Below are 19,289 nucleotides of genomic sequence, written 5' to 3' on the forward strand. Positions count from 1 at the left end.
TCAAACTTGAAACGTAGCCTGGGAATGGTGGTGTCCCTGCCAGGCTCCTTTCGCAGCCCTGCTCCGAAAGTGCGAACGTCTGCAAATAACTGGCAGGCAGAAGGGGCTAGCCTGGAAAGCTGTTACTCAGCCTCATCTGCCCATGGCACTGCTCGCACAGAGGCACAGAGACTGGGGCTGCTTGCTTGTCTTGCCACCTCAAACTTCAAACGTAGCCTGGGAATGGTGGTGTCCCTGCCAGGCTCCTTTCGCAGCCCTGCTCCAAAAGTGCGAACGTCTGCAGATAGCTGGCAGGCAGAAGGGGCTAGCCTGGAAAGCTGTTTGTCAGCCTCATCTGCCCATGGCACTGCTCGCACAGAGGCACAAAGACTGGGGCTGCTTGCTTGTCTTGCCACCTCAAACTTGAAGCGTTTCTGGGCATGGTGCCTGTCCCTGCCAGGCTCCTTTCGCACCCCTGCTCCGAAAGTGCGAACGTCTGCAAACAGCTGGCAGGCAGAAGGGGCTAGCCTGGAAAGCTGTTTGTCAGCCTCATCTGCCCATGGCACTGCTCGCACAGAGGCACAGAGACTGGGGCTGCTTGCTTGTCTTGCCACCTCAAACTTGAAACGTAGCCTGGGAATGGTGGTGTCCCTGCCAGGCTCCTTTCGCAGCCCTGCTCCGAAAGTGTGAACGTCTGCAGATAGCTGGCAGGCAGAAGGGGCTAGCCTGGAAAGCTGTTGCTCAGCCTCATCTGCCCATGGCACTGCTCGCACAGAGGCACAGAGACTGGGGCTGCTTGCTTGTCTTGCCACCTCAATCTTCAAATGTATCCTGGGAAAGGGGGGGACCCTGCGAGGCTCCTTTCGCAGCCCTGCTCCGAAAGTGCGAACGTCTGCAGATAGCTGGCAGGCAGAAGGGGCTAGCCTGGAAAGCTGTTGCTCAGCCTCATCTGCCCATGGCACTGCTCGCACAGAGGCACAGAGACTGGGGCTGCTCGCTTGTCTAACCACCTCAAACTTGAAACGTATCTTGGGCATTGTGGTGTCCCAGCCAGGCTCCTTCCGCAGCCCTGCTCCGAAAGTGCGAACGTCTGCAGATAGCTGGCAGGCAGAAGGGGCTAGCCTGGAAAGCTGTTGCTCAGCCTCATCTGCCCATGGCACTGCTCGCACAGAGGCACAGAGACTGGGGCTGCTCGCTTGTCTTGCCACCTCAAACTTCAAACGTAGCCTGGGAATAGGGACGTACCTGCCAGGCTCCTTTCGCAGGCCTGCTCCAAAAGTGCGAACGTCTGCAGATAGCTGGCAGGCAGAAGGGGCTAGCCTGGAAAGCTGTTTGTCAGCCTCATCTGCCCATGGCACTGCTCGCACAGAGGCACAGAGACTGGGGCTGCTTGCTTGTCTTGCCACCTCAAACTTCAAACGTAGCCTGGGAACGGTGGTGTCCCTGCCAGGCTCCTTTCGCAGCCCTGCTCCGAAAGTGTGAACGTCTGCAGATAGCAGGCAGGCAGAAGGGGCTAGCGTGGAAAGCTGTTTGTCAGCCTCATCGGCCCATGGCACTGCTCGCACAGAAGCACAGAGACTGGGGCTGCTTGCTTGTCTTGCCACCTCAATCTTCAAATGTAGCCTGGGAAGGGGGGGACCCTGTGAGGCTCCTTTCGCAGCCCTGCTCCGAAAGTGCGAATGTCTGCAGATAGCTGGCAGCCAGAAGGGGCTAGCCTGGAAAGCTGTTGCTCAGCCTCATCGGCCCATGGCACTGCTCGCACAGAGGCACAGAGACTGGGGCTGCTTGCTTGTCTTGCCACCTCAAACTTGAAACGTAGCCTGGGAATGGTGGTGTCCCTGCCAGGCTCCTTTCGCAGCCCTGCTCCGAAAGTGCAAACGTCTGCAGATAGCTGGCAGGCAGAAGGGGCTAGCCTGGAAAGCTGTTGCTCAGCCTCATCTGCCCATGGCACTGCTCGCACAGAGGCACAGAGACTGGGGCTGCTTGCTTGTCTTGCCACCTCAAACTTCAAATTTAGCCTGGGAATGGTGGTGTCCCTGCCAGGCTCCTTTCGCAGCCCTGCTCCAAAAGTGTGAACGTCTGCATATAGCTGGCAGGCAGAAGGGGTTAGCCTGGAAAGCTGTTTGTCAGCCTCATCTGCCCATGGCACTGCTCGCACAGAGGCACAGAGACTGGGGCTGCTTGCTTGTCTTGCCACCTCAATCTTCAAATTTAGCCTGGGAATGGTGGTGTCCCTGCCAGGCTCCTTTCGCAGCCCTGCTCCAAAAGTGCGAACGTCTGCAGATAGCTGGCAGGCAGAAGGGGCTAGCCTGGAAAGCTGTTGCTCAGCCTCATCTGCCCATGGCACTGCTCGCACAGAGGCACAGAGACTGGGGCTGCTCGCTTGTCTTGCAACCTCAAAGTTGAAACGTAGCCTGGGAATGGTGGTGTCCCTGCCAGGCTCCTTTCGCAGCCCTGCTCCGAAAGTGTGAACGTCTGCAGATAGCTGGCAGGCAGAAGGGGCTAGCCTGGAAAGCTGTTGCTCAGCCTCATCGGCCCATGGCACTGCTCGCACAGAGGCACAGAGACTGGGGCTGCTTGCTTGTCTTGCCACCTCAAACTTCAAATGTAGCCTGGGAAGGGGGACCCTGCGAGGCTCCTTTCGCAGCCCTGCTCCGAAAGTGTGAACGTCTGCAGATAGCAGGCAGGCAGAAGGGGCTAGCGTGGAAAGCTGTTTGTCAGCCTCATCTGCCCATGGCACTGCTCGCACAGAGGCACAGAGACTGGGGCTGCTCGCTTGTCTTGCAACCTCAAACTTCAAACGTAACCTGTGAATGGTGGTGTCCCTACCAGGCTCCTTTCGCAGCCCTGCTCCGAAAGTGCGAACGTCTGCAGATAGCTGGCAGGCAGAAGGGGCTAGCCTGGAAAGCTGTTTGTCAGCCTCATCTGCCCATGGCACTGCTCGCACAGAGGCACAGAGACTGGGGCTGCTTGCTTGTCTTGCCACCTCAAACTTGAAGCGTTTCTGGGCATGGTGCCTGTCCCTGCCAGGCTCCTTTCGCACCCCTGCTTCGAAAGGGCGAACGTCTGCAAACAGCTGGCAGGCAGAAGGGGCTAGCCTGGAAAGCTGTTTGTCAGCCTCATCTGCCCATGGCACTGCTCGCACAGAGGCACAGAGACTGGGGCTGCTTGCTTGTCTTGCCACCTCAAACTTCAAATTTAGCCTGGGAATGGTGGTGTCCCTGCCAGGCTCCTTTCGCAGCCCTACTCCGAAAGTGCGAACGTCTGCAGATAGCTGGCAGGCAGAAGGGGCTAGCCTGGAAAGCTGTTGCTCAGCCTCATCTGCCCATGGCACTGCTCGCACAGAGGCACAGAGACTGGGGCTGCTTGCTTGTCTTGCCACCTCAATCTTCAAATGTATCCTGGGAAAGGGGGGGACCCTGCGAGGCTCCTTTCGCAGCCCTGCTCCGAAAGTGCGAACGTCTGCAGACAGTTGGCAGGCAGAAGGGGCTAGCCTGGAAAGCTGTTGCTCAGCCTCATCTGCCCATGGCACTGCTCGCACAGAGGCACAGAGACTGGGGCTGCTCGCTTCTCTAACCACCTCAAACTTCAAACGTAGCTTGGGCATTGTGGTGTCCCAGCCAGGCTCCTTCCGCAGCCCTGCTCCGAAAGTGCGAACGTCTGCAGATAGCTGGCAGGCAGAAGGGGCTAGCCTGGAAAGCTGTTGCTCAGCCTCATCTGCCCATGGCACTGCTCGCACAGAGGCACAGAGACTGGGGCTGCTCGCTTGTCTTGCCACCTCAAACTTGAAACGTAGCCTGGGAATAGGGACGTACCTGCCACTCCTTTCGCAGCCCTGCTCCAAAAGTGCGAACGTCTGCAGATAGCTGGCAGGCAGAAGGGGCTAGCCTGGAAAGCTGTTTGTCAGCCTCATCTGCCCATGGCACTGCTCGCACAGAGGCACAGAGACTGGGGCTGCTTGCTTGTCTTGCCATCTCAATCTTCAAATGTAGCCTGGGAAGGGGGGGACCCTGCCAGGCTCCTTTCGCAGCCCTGCTCCGAAAGTGCGAATGTCTGCAGATAGCTGGCAGGCAGAAGGGGCTAGCCTGGAAAGCTGTTTGTCAGCCTCATCTGCCCATGGCACTGCTCGCACAGAGGCACAGAGACTGGGGCTGCTTGCTTGTCTTGCCACCTGAAACGTGAGGCGTTGCTGGGCATGGTGCTGTCCCTGTCAGTCTCCTTTCGCAGCCCTGCTCCGAAAGTGCGAACGTCTGCAGATAGCTGTCAGGCAGAAGGGGCTAGCCTGGAAAGCTGTTTGTCAGCCTCATCTGCCCATGGCACTGCTCGCACAGAGGCACAGAGACTGGGGCTGCTTGCTTGTCTTGCAACCTCAAACTTCAAATGTAGCCTGGGAAGGGGGGGGACCCTGCCAGGCTCCTTTCGCAGCCCTGCTCCGAAAGTGCGAACATCTGCAGATAGCTGGCAGGCAGAAGGGGCTAGCCTGGAAAGCTCTTTGTCAGCCTCATCTGCCCATGGCACTGCCCGCACAGAGGCACAGAGACTGGGGCTGCTTGCTTGTCTTGCCACCTCAAACTTCAAATTTAGCCTGGGAATGGTAGTGTCCCTGCCACGCTCCTTTCGCAGCCCTGCTCGGAAAGTGCGAACGTCTGCAGATAGCTGGCAGGCAGAAGGGGCTAGCCTGGAAAGCTGTTGCTCAGCCTCATCGGCCCATGGCACTGCTCGCACAGAGGCACAGAGACTGGGGCTGCTTGCTTGTCTTGCCACCTCAAACTTGAAACGTAGCCTGGGAATGGTGGTGTCCCTGCCAGGCTCCTTTCGCAGCCCTGCTCCGAAAGTGCAAACGTCTGCAGATAGCTGGCAGGCAGAAGGGGCTAGCCTGGAAAGCTGTTGCTCAGCCTCATCTGCCCATGGCACTGCTCGCACAGAGGCACAGAGACTGGGGCTGCTTGCTTGTCTTGCCACCTCAAACTTCAAATTTAGCCTGGGAATGGTAGTGTCCCTGCCAGGCTCCTTTCGCAGCCCTGCTCCAAAAGTGTGAACGTCTGCAGATAGCTGGCAGGCAGAAGGGGTTAGCCTGGAAAGCTGTTTGTCAGCCTCATCTGCCCATGGCACTGCTCGCACAGAGGCACAGAGACTGGGGCTGCTTGCTTGTCTTGCCACCTCAAACATGAAGCCTTGCTGGTCATGGTGGTGTCCCTGCCAGGCTCCTTTCGCAGCCCTGCTCCAAAAGTGCGAACGTCTGCAGATAGCTGGCAGGCAGAAGGGGCTAGCCTGGAAAGCTGTTTGTCAGCCTCATCTGCCCATGGCACTGCTCGCACAGAGGCACAGAGACTGGGGCTGCTCGCTTGTCTAACCACCTCAAACTTGAAACGTATCTTGGGCATTGTGGTGTCCCAGCCAGGCTCCTTCCGCAGCCCTGCTCCGAAAGTGCGAACGTCTGCAGATAGCTGGCAGGCAGAAGGGGCTAGCCTGGAAAGCTGTTGCTCAGCCTCATCTGCCCATGGCACTGCTCGCACAGAGGCACAGAGACTGGGGCTGCTCGCTTGTCTTGCCACCTCAAACTTCAAACGTAGCCTGGGAATAGGGACGTACCTGCCAGGCTCCTTTCGCAGGCCTGCTCCAAAAGTGCGAACGTCTGCAGATAGCTGGCAGGCAGAAGGGGCTAGCCTGGAAAGCTGTTTGTCAGCCTCATCTGCCCATGGCACTGCTCGCACAGAGGCACAGAGACTGGGGCTGCTTGCTTGTCTTGCCACCTCAAACTTCAAACGTAGCCTGGGAACGGTGGTGTCCCTGCCAGGCTCCTTTCGCAGCCCTGCTCCGAAAGTGTGAACGTCTGCAGATAGCAGGCAGGCAGAAGGGGCTAGCGTGGAAAGCTGTTTGTCAGCCTCATCGGCCCATGGCACTGCTCGCACAGAAGCACAGAGACTGGGGCTGCTTGCTTGTCTTGCCACCTCAAACTTCAAATTTAGCCTGGGAATGGTAGTGTCCCTGCCAGGCTCCTTTCGCAGCCCTGCTCCAAAAGTGTGAACGTCTGCAGATAGCTGGCAGGCAGAAGGGGTTAGCCTGGAAAGCTGTTTGTCAGCCTCATCTGCCCATGGCAGTGCTCGCACAGAGGCACAGAGACTGGGGCTGCTTGCTTGTCTTGCCACCTCAAACATGAAGCCTTGCTGGTCATGGTGGTGTCCCTGCCAGGCTCCTTTCGCAGCCCTGCTCCAAAAGTGCGAACGTCTGCAGATAGCTGGCAGGCAGAAGGGGCTAGCCTGGAAAGCTGTTTGTCAGCCTCATCTGCCCATGGCACTGCTCGCACAGAGGCACAGAGACTGGGGCTGCTCGCTTGTCTAACCACCTCAAACTTGAAACGTATCTTGGGCATTGTGGTGTCCCAGCCAGGCTCCTTCTGCAGCCCTGCTCCGAAAGTGCGAACGTCTGCAGATAGCTGGCAGGCAGAAGGGGCTAGCCTGGAAAGCTGTTGCTCAGCCTCATCTGCCCATGGCACTGCTCGCACAGAGGCACAGAGACTGGGGCTGCTCGCTTGTCTTGCCACCTCAAACTTCAAACGTAGCCTGGGAATAGGGACGTACCTGCCAGGCTCCTTTCGCAGGCCTGCTCCAAAAGTGCGAACGTCTGCAGATAGCTGGCAGGCAGAAGGGGCTAGCCTGGAAAGCTGTTTGTCAGCCTCATCTGCCCATGGCACTGCTCGCACAGAGGCACAGAGACTGGGGCTGCTTGCTTGTCTTGCCACCTCAAACTTCAAACGTAGCCTGGGAACGGTGGTGTCCCTGCCAGGCTCCTTTCGCAGCCCTGCTCCGAAAGTGTGAACGTCTGCAGATAGCAGGCAGGCAGAAGGGGCTAGCGTGGAAAGCTGTTTGTCAGCCTCATCGGCCCATGGCACTGCTCGCACAGAAGCACAGAGACTGGGGCTGCTTGCTTGTCTTGCCACCTCAATCTTCAAATGTAGCCTGGGAAGGGGGGGACCCTGTGAGGCTCCTTTCGCAGCCCTGCTCCGAAAGTGCGAATGTCTGCAGATAGCTGGCAGCCAGAAGGGGCTAGCCTGGAAAGCTGTTGCTCAGCCTCATCGGCCCATGGCACTGCTCGCACAGAGGCACAGAGACTGGGGCTGCTTGCTTGTCTTGCCACCTCAAACTTGAAACGTAGCCTGGGAATGGTGGTGTCCCTGCCAGGCTCCTTTCGCAGCCCTGCTCCGAAAGTGCAAACGTCTGCAGATAGCTGGCAGGCAGAAGGGGCTAGCCTGGAAAGCTGTTGCTCAGCCTCATCTGCCCATGGCACTGCTCGCACAGAGGCACAGAGACTGGGGCTGCTTGCTTGTCTTGCCACCTCAAACTTCAAATTTAGCCTGGGAATGGTGGTGTCCCTGCCAGGCTCCTTTCGCAGCCCTGCTCCAAAAGTGTGAACGTCTGCATATAGCTGGCAGGCAGAAGGGGTTAGCCTGGAAAGCTGTTTGTCAGCCTCATCTGCCCATGGCACTGCTCGCACAGAGGCACAGAGACTGGGGCTGCTTGCTTGTCTTGCCACCTCAATCTTCAAATTTAGCCTGGGAATGGTGGTGTCCCTGCCAGGCTCCTTTCGCAGCCCTGCTCCAAAAGTGCGAACGTCTGCAGATAGCTGGCAGGCAGAAGGGGCTAGCCTGGAAAGCTGTTGCTCAGCCTCATCTGCCCATGGCACTGCTCGCACAGAGGCACAGAGACTGGGGCTGCTCGCTTGTCTTGCAACCTCAAAGTTGAAACGTAGCCTGGGAATGGTGGTGTCCCTGCCAGGCTCCTTTCGCAGCCCTGCTCCGAAAGTGTGAACGTCTGCAGATAGCTGGCAGGCAGAAGGGGCTAGCCTGGAAAGCTGTTGCTCAGCCTCATCGGCCCATGGCACTGCTCGCACAGAGGCACAGAGACTGGGGCTGCTTGCTTGTCTTGCCACCTCAAACTTCAAATGTAGCCTGGGAAGGGGGACCCTGCGAGGCTCCTTTCGCAGCCCTGCTCCGAAAGTGTGAACGTCTGCAGATAGCAGGCAGGCAGAAGGGGCTAGCGTGGAAAGCTGTTTGTCAGCCTCATCTGCCCATGGCACTGCTCGCACAGAGGCACAGAGACTGGGGCTGCTCGCTTGTCTTGCAACCTCAAACTTCAAACGTAACCTGTGAATGGTGGTGTCCCTACCAGGCTCCTTTCGCAGCCCTGCTCCGAAAGTGCGAACGTCTGCAGATAGCTGGCAGGCAGAAGGGGCTAGCCTGGAAAGCTGTTTGTCAGCCTCATCTGCCCATGGCACTGCTCGCACAGAGGCACAGAGACTGGGGCTGCTTGCTTGTCTTGCCACCTCAAACTTGAAGCGTTTCTGGGCATGGTGCCTGTCCCTGCCAGGCTCCTTTCGCACCCCTGCTCCGAAAGGGCGAACGTCTGCAAACAGCTGGCAGGCAGAAGGGGCTAGCCTGGAAAGCTGTTTGTCAGCCTCATCTGCCCATGGCACTGCTCGCACAGAGGCACAGAGACTGGGGCTGCTTGCTTGTCTTGCCACCTCAAACTTCAAATTTAGCCTGGGAATGGTGGTGTCCCTGCCAGGCTCCTTTCGCAGCCCTGCTCCGAAAGTGCGAACGTCTGCAGATAGCTGGCAGGCAGAAGGGGCTAGCCTGGAAAGCTGTTGCTCAGCCTCATCTGCCCATGGCACTGCTCGCACAGAGGCACAGAGACTGGGGCTGCTTGCTTGTCTTGCCACCTCAATCTTCAAATGTATCCTGGGAAAGGGGGGGACCCTGCGAGGCTCCTTTCGCAGCCCTGCTCCGAAAGTGCGAACGTCTGCAGACAGTTGGCAGGCAGAAGGGGCTAGCCTGGAAAGCTGTTGCTCAGCCTCATCTGCCCATGGCACTGCTCGCACAGAGGCACAGAGACTGGGGCTGCTCGCTTCTCTAACCACCTCAAACTTCAAACGTAGCTTGGGCATTGTGGTGTCCCAGCCAGGCTCCTTCCGCAGCCCTGCTCCGAAAGTGCGAACGTCTGCAGATAGCTGGCAGGCAGAAGGGGCTAGCCTGGAAAGCTGTTGCTCAGCCTCATCTGCCCATGGCACTGCTCGCACAGAGGCACAGAGACTGGGGCTGCTCGCTTGTCTTGCCACCTCAAACTTGAAACGTAGCCTGGGAATAGGGACGTACCTGCCAGGCTCCTTTCGCAGCCCTGCTCCAAAAGTGCGAACGTCTGCAGATAGCTGGCAGGCAGAAGGGGCTAGCCTGGAAAGCTGTTTGTCAGCCTCATCTGCCCATGGCACTGCTCGCACAGAGGCACAGAGACTGGGGCTGCTTGCTTGTCTTGCCATCTCAATCTTCAAATGTAGCCTGGGAAGGGGGGGACCCTGCCAGGCTCCTTTCGCAGCCCTGCTCCGAAAGTGCGAATGTCTGCAGATAGCTGGCAGGCAGAAGGGGCTAGCCTGGAAAGCTGTTGCTCAGCCTCATCTGCCCATGGCACTGCTCGCACAGAGGCACAGAGACTGGGGCTGCTTGCTTGTCTTGCCACCTGAAACGTGAGGCGTTGCTGGGCATGGTGCTGTCCCTGTCAGTCTCCTTTCGCAGCCCTGCTCCGAAAGTGCGAACGTCTGCAGATAGCTGTCAGGCAGAAGGGGCTAGCCTGGAAAGCTGTTTGTCAGCCTCATCTGCCCATGGCACTGCTCGCACAGAGGCACAGAGACTGGGGCTGCTTGCTTGTCTTGCAACCTCAAACTTCAAATGTAGCCTGGGAAGGGGGGGGACCCTGCCAGGCTCCTTTCGCAGCCCTGCTCCGAAAGTGCGAACATCTGCAGATAGCTGGCAGGCAGAAGGGGCTAGCCTGGAAAGCTCTTTGTCAGCCTCATCTGCCCATGGCACTGCCCGCACAGAAGCACAGAGACTGGGGCTGCTTGCTTGTCTTGCCACCTCAAACTTCAAATTTAGCCTGGGAATGGTAGTGTCCCTGCCACGCTCCTTTCGCAGCCCTGCTCGGAAAGTGCGAACGTCTGCAGATAGCTGGCAGGCAGAAGGGGCTAGCCTGGAAAGCTGTTGCTCAGCCTCATCGGCCCATGGCACTGCTCGCACAGAGGCACAGAGACTGGGGCTGCTTGCTTGTCTTGCCACCTCAAACTTGAAACGTAGCCTGGGAATGGTGGTGTCCCTGCCAGGCTCCTTTCGCAGCCCTGCTCCGAAAGTGCAAACGTCTGCAGATAGCTGGCAGGCAGAAGGGGCTAGCCTGGAAAGCTGTTGCTCAGCCTCATCTGCCCATGGCACTGCTCGCACAGAGGCACAGAGACTGGGGCTGCTTGCTTGTCTTGCCACCTCAAACTTCAAATTTAGCCTGGGAATGGTAGTGTCCCTGCCAGGCTCCTTTCGCAGCCCTGCTCCAAAAGTGTGAACGTCTGCAGATAGCTGGCAGGCAGAAGGGGTTAGCCTGGAAAGCTGTTTGTCAGCCTCATCTGCCCATGGCACTGCTCGCACAGAGGCACAGAGACTGGGGCTGCTTGCTTGTCTTGCCACCTCAAACATGAAGCCTTGCTGGGCATGGTGGTGTCCCTGCCAGGCTCCTTTCGCAGCCCTGCTCCAAAAGTGCGAACGTCTGCAGATAGCTGGCAGGCAGAAGGGGCTAGCCTGGAAAGCTGTTTGTCAGCCTCATCTGCCCATGGCACTGCTCGCACAGAGGCACAGAGACTGGGGCTGCTCGCTTGTCTTGCAACCTCAAAGTTGAAACGTAGCCTGGGAATGGTGGTGTCCCTGCCAGGCTCCTTTCGCAGCCCTGCTCCGAAAGTGTGAACGTCTGCAGATAGCTGGCAGGCAGAAGGGGCTAGCCTGGAAAGCTGTTGCTCAGCCTCATCGGCCCATGGCACTGCTCGCACAGAGGCACAGAGACTGGGGCTGCTTGCTTGTCTTGCCACCTCAAACTTCAAATGTAGCCTGGGAAGGGGGACCCTGCCAGGCTCCTTTCGCAGCCCTGCTCCGAAAGTGCGAACGTCTGCAGATAGCTGGCAGGCAGAAGGGGCTAGCCTGGAAAGCTGTTGCTCAGCCTCATCTGCCCATGGCACTGCTCGCACAGAGGCACAGAGACTGGGGCTGCTTGCTTGTCTTGCCATCTCAAACTTCAAACGTAGCCTGGGAATGGTGGTGTCCCTGCCAGGCTCCTTTCGCAGCCCTGCTCCGAAAGTGTGAACGTCTGCAGATAGCAGGCAGGCAGAAGGGGCTAGCCTGGAAAGCTCTTTGTCAGCCTCATCTGCCCATGGCACTGCTCGCACAGAGGCACAGAGACTGGGGCTGCTCGCTTGTCTTGCAACCTCAAACTTGAAATGTAGCCTGGGAATGGTGGTGGTGTCCCTGCCAGGCTCCTTTCGCAGCCCTGCTCCGGAAGTGCGAACGTCTGCAGATAGCTGGCAGGCAGAAGGGGCTAGCCTGGAAAGCTGTTTGTCAGCCTCATCTGCCCATGGCACTGCTCGCACAGAGGCACAGAGACTGGGGCTGCTTGCTTGTCTTGCCACCTGAAACGTGAAGCGTTGCTGGGCATGGTGCTGTCCCTGCCAGTCTCCTTTCGCAGCCCTGCTCCAAAAGTGCGAACGTCTGCAGATAGCTGGCAGGCAGAAGGGGCTAGCCTGGAAAGCTGTTTGTCAGCCTCATCTGCCCATGGCACTGCTCGCACAGAGGCACAGAGACTGGGGCTGCTTGCTTGTCTTGCCACCTCAAACTTCAAACGTAGCCTGGGAAGGGCGGGGACCCTGCCAGGCTCCTTTCGCAGCCCTGCTCCGAAAGTGCGAACGTCTGCAGATAGCTGGCAGGCAGAAGGGGCTAGCCTGGAAAGCTGTTTGTCAGCCTCATCTGCCCATGGCACTGCTCGCACAGAGGCACAGAGACTGGGGCTGCTTGCTTGTCTTGCCACCTCAAACTTCAAATTTAGCCTGGGAATGGTCGTGTCCCTGCCACGCTCCTTTCGCAGCCCTGCTCCGAAAGTGCGAACGCCTGCAGATAGCAGGCAGGCAGAAGGGGCTAGCCTGGAAAGCTGTTGCTCAGCCTCATCGGCCCATGGCACTGCTCGCACAGAGGCACAGAGACTGGGGCTGCACGCTTGTCTTGCAGCCTCAAACTTGAAACGTAGCCTGGGAATGGTGGTGTCCCTGCCAGGCTCCTTTCGGAGCCCTGCTCCGAAAGTGCGAACGTCTGCAGATAGCTGGCAGGCAGAAGTGGCTAGCCTGGAAAGCTGTTGCTCAGCCTCATCTGCCCATGGCACTGCTCGCACAGAGGCACAGAGACTGGGGCTGCTTGCTTGTCTTGCCACCTCAAACTTGAAACGTAGCCTGGGAATGGTGGTGTCCCTGCCAGGCTCCTTTCGCAGCCCTGCTCCAAAAGTGCGAACGTCTGCAGATAGCTGGCAGGCAGAAGGGGTTAGCCTGGAAAGCTGTTTGTCAGCCTCATCTGCCCATGGCACTGCTCGCACAGAGGCACAGAGACTGGGGCTGCTTGCTTGTCTTGCCACCTCAAACATGAAGCCTTGCTGGGCATGGTGGTGTCCCTGCCAGGCTCCTTTCGCAGCCCTGCTCCAAAAGTGCGAACGTCTGCAGATAGCTGGCAGGCAGAAGGGGCTAGCCTGGAAAGCTGTTGCTCAGCCTCATCTGCCCATGGCACTGCTCGCACAGAGGCACAGAGACTGGGGCTGCTTGCTTGTCTTGCCACCTCAAACTTCAAACGTAGCCTGGGAATGGTGGTGTCCCTGCCAGGCTCCTTTCGCAGCCCTGCTCCAAAAGTGCGAACGTCTGCAGATAGCTGGCAGGCAGAAGGGGCTAGCCTGGAAAGCTGTTTGTCAGCCTCATCTGCCCATGGCACTGCTCGCACAGAGGCACAGAGACTGGGGCTGCTTGCTTGTCTTGCCATCTCAAACTTGAAGCGTTCCTGGGCATGGTGCTGTCCCTGCCAGTCTCCTTTCGCAGCCCTGCTCCAAAAGTGCGAACGTCTGCAGATAGCTGGCAGGCAGAAGGGGCTAGCGTGGAAAGCTGTTGCTCAGCCTCATCTGCCCATGGCACTGCTCGCACAGAGGCACAGAGACTGGGGCTGCTCGCTTGTCTTGCAACCTCAAACTTCAAACGTAGCCTGTGAATGGTGGTGTCCCTACCAGGCTCCTTTCGCAGCCCTGCTCCGAAAGTGCGAACGTCTGCAGATAGCTGGCAGGCAGAAGGGGCTAGCCTGGAAAGCTGTTTGTCAGCCTCATCTGCCCATGGCACTGCTCGCACAGAGGCACAGAGACTGGTGCTGCTTGCTTGTCTTGCCACCTCAAACTTGAAGCGTTTCTTGGCATGGTGCCTGTCCCTGCCAGGCTCCTTTCGCACCCCTGCTCCGAAAGTGTGAACGTCTGCAAACAGCTGGCAGGCAGAAGGGGCTAGCCTGGAAAGCTGTTTGTCAGCCTCATCTGCCCATGGCACTGCTCGCACAGAGGCACAGAGACTGGGGCTGCTTGCTTGTCTTGCCACCTCAAACTTCAAATTTAGCCTGGGAATGGTGGTGTCCCTGCCAGGCTCCTTTCGCAGCCCTGCTCCGAAAGTGTGAACGTCTGCAAATAACTGGCAGGCAGAAGGGGCTAGCCTGGAAAGCTGTTTGTCAGCCTCATCTGCCCATGGCACTGCTCGCACAGAGGCACAGAGACTGGGGCTGCTCGCTTGTCTTCCCACCTCAAACTTCAAACGTAGCCTGGGAATAGGGACGTACCTGCCAGGCTCCTTTCGCAGCCCTGCTCCGAAAGTGCGAACGTCTGCAGATAGCTGGCAGGCAGAAGGGGCTAGCCTGGAAAGCTGTTTGTCAGCCTCATCTGCCCATGGCACTGCTCGCACAGAGGCACAGAGACTGGGGCTGCTTGCTTGTCTTGCCACCTCAAACTTCAAACGTAGCCTGGGAACGGTGGTGTCCCTGCCAGGCTCCTTTCGCAGCCCTGCTCCGAAAGTGTGAACGTCTGCAGATAGCAGGCAGGCAGAAGGGGCTAGCGTGGAAAGCTGTTTGTCAGCCTCATCTGCTTATGGCACTGCTCGCACAGAAGCACAGAGACTGGGGCTGCTTGCTTGTCTTGCCACCTCAATCTTCAAATGTAGCCTGGGAAGGGGGGGGACCCTGCCAGGCTCCTTTCGCAGCCCTGCTCCGAAAGTGCGAATGTCTGCAGATAGCTGGCAGGCAGAAGGGGCTAGCCTGGAAAGCTGTTTGTCAGCCTCATCTGCCCATGGCACTGCTCGCACAGAGGCACAGAGACTGGGGCTGCTTGCTTGTCTTGCCACCTCAAACTTCAAACGTAGCCTGGGAATGGTGGTGTCCCTGCCAGGCTCCTTTCGCAGCCCTGCTCCGAAAGTGTGAATGTCTGCAGATAGCAGGCAGGCAGAAGGGGCTAGCCTGGAAAGCTGTTGCTCAGCCTCATCGTCCCATGGCACTGCTCGCATAGAGGCACAGAGACTGGGGCTGCTCGCTTGTCTTGCAACCTCAAACTTGAAACGCATCCTGGGAATGGTGGTGTCCCTGCCAGGCGACTTTCGCAGCCCTGCTCCGAAAGTGCGAACGTCTGCAGATAGCTGGCAGGCAGAAGGGGCTAGCCTGGAAAGCTGTTGCTCAGCCTCATCTGCCCATGGCACTGCTCGCACAGAGGCACAGAGACTGGGGCTGCTTGCTTGTCTTGCCACCTCAAACTTCAAACGTAGCCTGGGAATGGTGGTGTCCCTGCCAGGCTCCTTTCGCAGCCCTGCTCCAAAAGTGCAAACGTCTGCAGATAGCTGGCAGGCAGAAGGGGCTAGCCTGGAAAGCTGTTTGTCAGCCTCATCTGCCCATGGCACTGCTCGCACAGAGGCACAGAGACTGGGGCTGCTTGCTTGTCTTGCCATCTCAAACTTGAAGCGTTCCTGGGCTTGGTGCTGTCCCTGCCAGGCTCCTTTCGCAGCCCTGCTCCAAAAGTGTGAACGTCTGCAGATAGCTGGCAGGCAGAAGGGGCTAGCCTGGAAAGCTGTTGCTCAGCCTCATCTGCCGATGGCACTGCTCGCACAGAGGCACAGAGACTGGGGCTGCTCGCTTGTCTTGCAACCTCAAACTTGAAACGTAGCCTGGGAATGGTGGTGTCACTGCCAGGCTCCTTTCGCAGCCCTGCTCCGAAAGTGTGAACGTCTGCAGATAGCAGGCAGGCAGAAGGGGCTAGCGTGGAAAGCTGTTGCTCAGCCTCATCTGCCCATGGCACTGCTCGCACAGAGGCACAGAGACTGGGGCTGCTCGCTTGTCTTGCAACCTCAAACTTCAAACGTAGCCTGTGAATGGTGGTGTCCCTACCAGGCTCCTTTCGCAGCCCTGCTCCGAAAGTGCGAACGTCTGCAGATAGCTGGCAGGCAGAAGGGGCTAGCCTGGAAAGCTGTTTGTCAGCCTCATCTGCCCATGGCAGTGCTCGCACAGAGGCACAGAGACTGGTGCTGCTTGCTTGTCTTGCCACCTCAAACTTGAAGCGTTTCTGCGCATGGTGCCTGTCCCTGCCAGGCTCCTTTCGCACCCCTGCTCCGAAAGTGCGAACGTCTGCAGATAGCTGGCAGGCAGAAGGGGCTAGCCTGGAAAGCTGTTTGTCAGCCTCATCTGCCCATGGCACTGCTCGCACAGAGGCACAGAGACTGGGGCTGCTTGCTTGTCTTGCCACCTCAAACTTCAAACGTAGCCTGGGAACGGTGGTGTCCCTGCCAGGCTCCTTTCGCAGCCCTGCTCCGAAAGTGTGAACGTCTGCAGATAGCAGGCAGGCAGAAGGGGCTAGCGTGGAAAGCTGTTTGTCAGCCTCATCGGCCCATGGCACTGCTCGCACAGAAGCACAGAGACTGGGGCTGCTTGCTTGTCTTGCCACCTCAATCTTCAAATGTAGCCTGGGAAGGGGGGGACCCTGCCAGGCTCCTTTCGCAGCCCTGCTCCGAAAGTGCGAATGTCTGCAGATAGCTGGCAGGCAGAAGGGGCTAGCCTGGAAAGCTGTTTGTCAGCCTCATCTGCCCATGGCACTGCTCGCACAGAGGCACAGAGACTGGGGCTGCTCGCTTGTCTTGCAACCTCAAACTTGAAACGTAGACTGGGAATGGTGGTGTCCCTGCCAGGCTCCTTTCGCAGCCCTGCTCCAAAAGTGTGAACGTCTGCAGATAGCTGGCAGGCAGAAGGGGCTAGCCTGGAAAGCTGTTGCTCAGCCTCATCTGCCCATGGCACTGCTCGCACAGAGGCACAGAGACTGGGGCTGCTTGCTTGTCTTGCCACCTCAAACTTCAAATGTATCCTGGGAAGGGGGGACCCTGCCAGGCTCCTTTCGCAGCCCTGCTCCGAAAGTGCGAACGTCTGCAGATAGCTGGCAGGCAGAAGGGGCTAGCATGGAAAGCTGTTGCTCAGCCTCATCTACCCATGGCACTGCTCGCACAGAGGCACAGAGACTGGGGCTGCTTGCTTGTCTTGCCATCTCAAACTTGAAGCGTTCCTGGGCTTGGTGCTGTCCCTGCCAGTCTCCTTTCGCAGCCCTGCTCCAAAAGTGCGAACGTCTGCAGATAGCTGGCAGGCAGAAGGGGCTAGCCTGGAAAGCTGTTGCTCAGCCTCATCTGCCCATGGCACTGCTCGCACAGAGGCACAGAGACTGGGGCTGCTTGCTTGTCTTGCAACCTCAAACTTGAAACGTAGCCTGGGAATGGTGGTGTCACTGCCAGGCTCCTTTCGCAGCCCTGCTCCGAAAGTGTGAACGTCTGCAGATAGCAGGCAGGCAGAAGGGGCTAGCGTGGAAAGCTGTTGCTCAGCCTCATCTGCCCATGGCACTGCTCGCACAGAGGCACAGAGACTGGGGCTGCTCGCTTGTCTTGCAACCTCAAACTTCAAACGTAGCCTGTGAATGGTGGTGTCCCTACCAGGCTCCTTTCGCAGCCCTGCTCCGAAAGTGCGAAAGTCTGCAGATAGCTGGCAGGCAGAAGGGGCTAGCCTGGAAAGCTGTTTGTCAGCCTCATCTGCCCATGGCAGTGCTCGCACAGAGGCACAGAGACTGGTGCTGCTTGCTTGTCTTGCCACCTCAAACTTGAAGCGTTTCTGCGCATGGTGCCTGTCCCTGCCAGGCTCCTTTCGCACCCCTGCTCCGAAAGTGCGAACGTCTGCAAACAGCTGGCAGGCAGAAGGGGCTAGCCTGGAAAGCTGTTTGTCAGCCTCATCTGCCCATGGCACTGCTCGCACAGAGGCACAGAGACTGGGGCTGCTTGCTTGTCTTGCCACCTCAAACTTCAAATTTAGCCTGGGAATGGTGGTGTCCCTGCCAGGCTCCTTTCGCAGCCCTGCTCCGAAAGTGCGAACGTCTGCAAATAACTGGCAGGCAGAAGGGGCTAGCCTGGAAAGCTGTTGCTCAGCCTCATCTGCCCATGGCACTGCTCGCACAGAGGCACAGAGACTGGGGCTGCTTGCTTGTCTTGCCACCTCAATCTTCAAATGTATCCTGGGAAAGGGGGGGACCCTGCGAGGCTCCTTTCGCAGCCCTGCTCCGAAAGTGCGAACGTCTGCAGATAGCTGGCAGGCAGAAGGGGCTAGCCTGGAAAGCTGTTGCTCAGCCTCATCTGCCCATGGCACTGCTCGCACAGAGGCACAGAGACTGGGGCTGCTCGCTTGTCTAACCACCTCAAACTTGAAACGTAGCTTGGGCATTGTGGTGTCCCAGCCAGGCTCCTTCCGCAGCCCTGCTCCGAAAGTGCGAACGTCTGCAGATAGCTGGCAGGCAGAAGGGGCTAGCCTGGAAAGCTGTTGCTCAGCCTCATCTGCCCATGGCACTGCTCGCACAGAGGCACAGAGACTGGGGCTGCTCGCTTGTCTTGCCACCTCAAACTTCAAACGTAGCCTGGGAACGGTGGTGTCCCTGCCAGGCTCCTTTCGCAGCCCTGCTCCGAAAGTGTGAACGTCTGCAGATAGCAGGCAGGCAGAAGGGGCTAGCGTGGAAAGCTGTTTGTCAGGCTCATCGGCCCATGGCACTGCTCGCACAGAAGCACAGAGACTGGGGCTGCTTGCTTGTCTTGCCACCTCAATCTTCAAATGTAGCCTGGGAAGGGGGGGACCCTGCCAGGCTCCTTTCGCAGCCCTGCTCCGAAAGTGCGAATGTCTGCAGATAGCTGGCAGGCAGAAGGGGCTAGCCTGGAAAGCTGTTTGTCAGCCTCATCTGCCCATGGCACTGCTCGCACAGAGGCACAGAGACTGGGGCTGCTTGCTTGTCTTGCCACCTCAAACTTGAAACATAGCCTGGGAATGGTGGTGTCCCTGCCAGGCTCCTTTCGCAGCCCTGCTCCGAAAGTGTGAACGTCTGCAGATAGCAGGCAGGCAGAAGGGGCTAGCCTGGAAAGCTGTTGCTCAGCCTCATCGTCCCATGGCACTGCTCGCATAGAGGCACAGAGACTGGGGCTGCTCGCTTGTCTTGCAACCTCAAACTTGAAACGTATCCTGGGAATGGTGGTGTCCCTGCCAGGCTCCTTTCGCAGCCCTGCTCCGAAAGTGCGAACGTCTGCAGATAGCTGGCAGGCAGAAGGGGCTAGCCTGCAAAGCTGTTGCTCAGCCTCATCTGCCCATGGCACTGCTCGCACAGAGGCACAGAGACTGGGGCTGCTCGCTTGTCTTGCAACCTCAAACTTGAAACGTAGCCTGGGAATGGTGGTGTCCCTGCCAGGCTCCTTTCGCAGCCCTGCTCCAAAAGTGTGAACGTCTGCAGATAGCTGGCAGGCAGAAGGGGCTAGCCTGGAAAGCTGTTGCTCAGCCTCATCTGCCCATGGCACTGCTCGCACAGAGGCACAGAGACTGGGGCTGCTTGCTTGTCTTGCCACCTCAAACTTCAAATGTAACCTGGGAAGGGGGGACCCTGCCAGGCTCCTTTCGCAGCCCTGCTCCGAAAGTGCGAACGTCTGCAGATAGCTGGCAGGCAGAAGGGGCTAGCATGGAAAGCTGTTGCTCAGCCTCATCTACCCATGGCACTGCTCGCACAGAGGCACAGAGACTGGGGCTGCTTGCTTGTCTTGCTACCTCAAACTTCAAACGTAGCCTGGGAATGGTGGTGTCCCTGCCAGGCTCCTTTCGGAGCCCTGCTCCGAAAGTGCGAACGTCTGCAGATAGCTGGCAGGCAGAAGGGGCTAGCCTGGAAAGCTGTTTGTCAGCCTCATCTGCCCATGGCACTGCTCGCACAGAGGCACAGAGACTGGGGCTGCTTGCTTGTCTTGCCACCTCAAACTTCAAATGTAGCCTGGGAAGGAGGGGGACCCTGCCAGGCTCCTTTCGCAGCCCTGCTCCGAAAGTGCGAACGCCTGCAGATAGCTGGCAGGCAGAAGGGGCTAGC

Source organism: Opisthocomus hoazin, chromosome 37 (assembly GCF_030867145.1).
Source record: "Opisthocomus hoazin isolate bOpiHoa1 chromosome 37, bOpiHoa1.hap1, whole genome shotgun sequence".
Taxonomy (NCBI): domain Eukaryota; kingdom Metazoa; phylum Chordata; class Aves; order Opisthocomiformes; family Opisthocomidae; genus Opisthocomus; species Opisthocomus hoazin.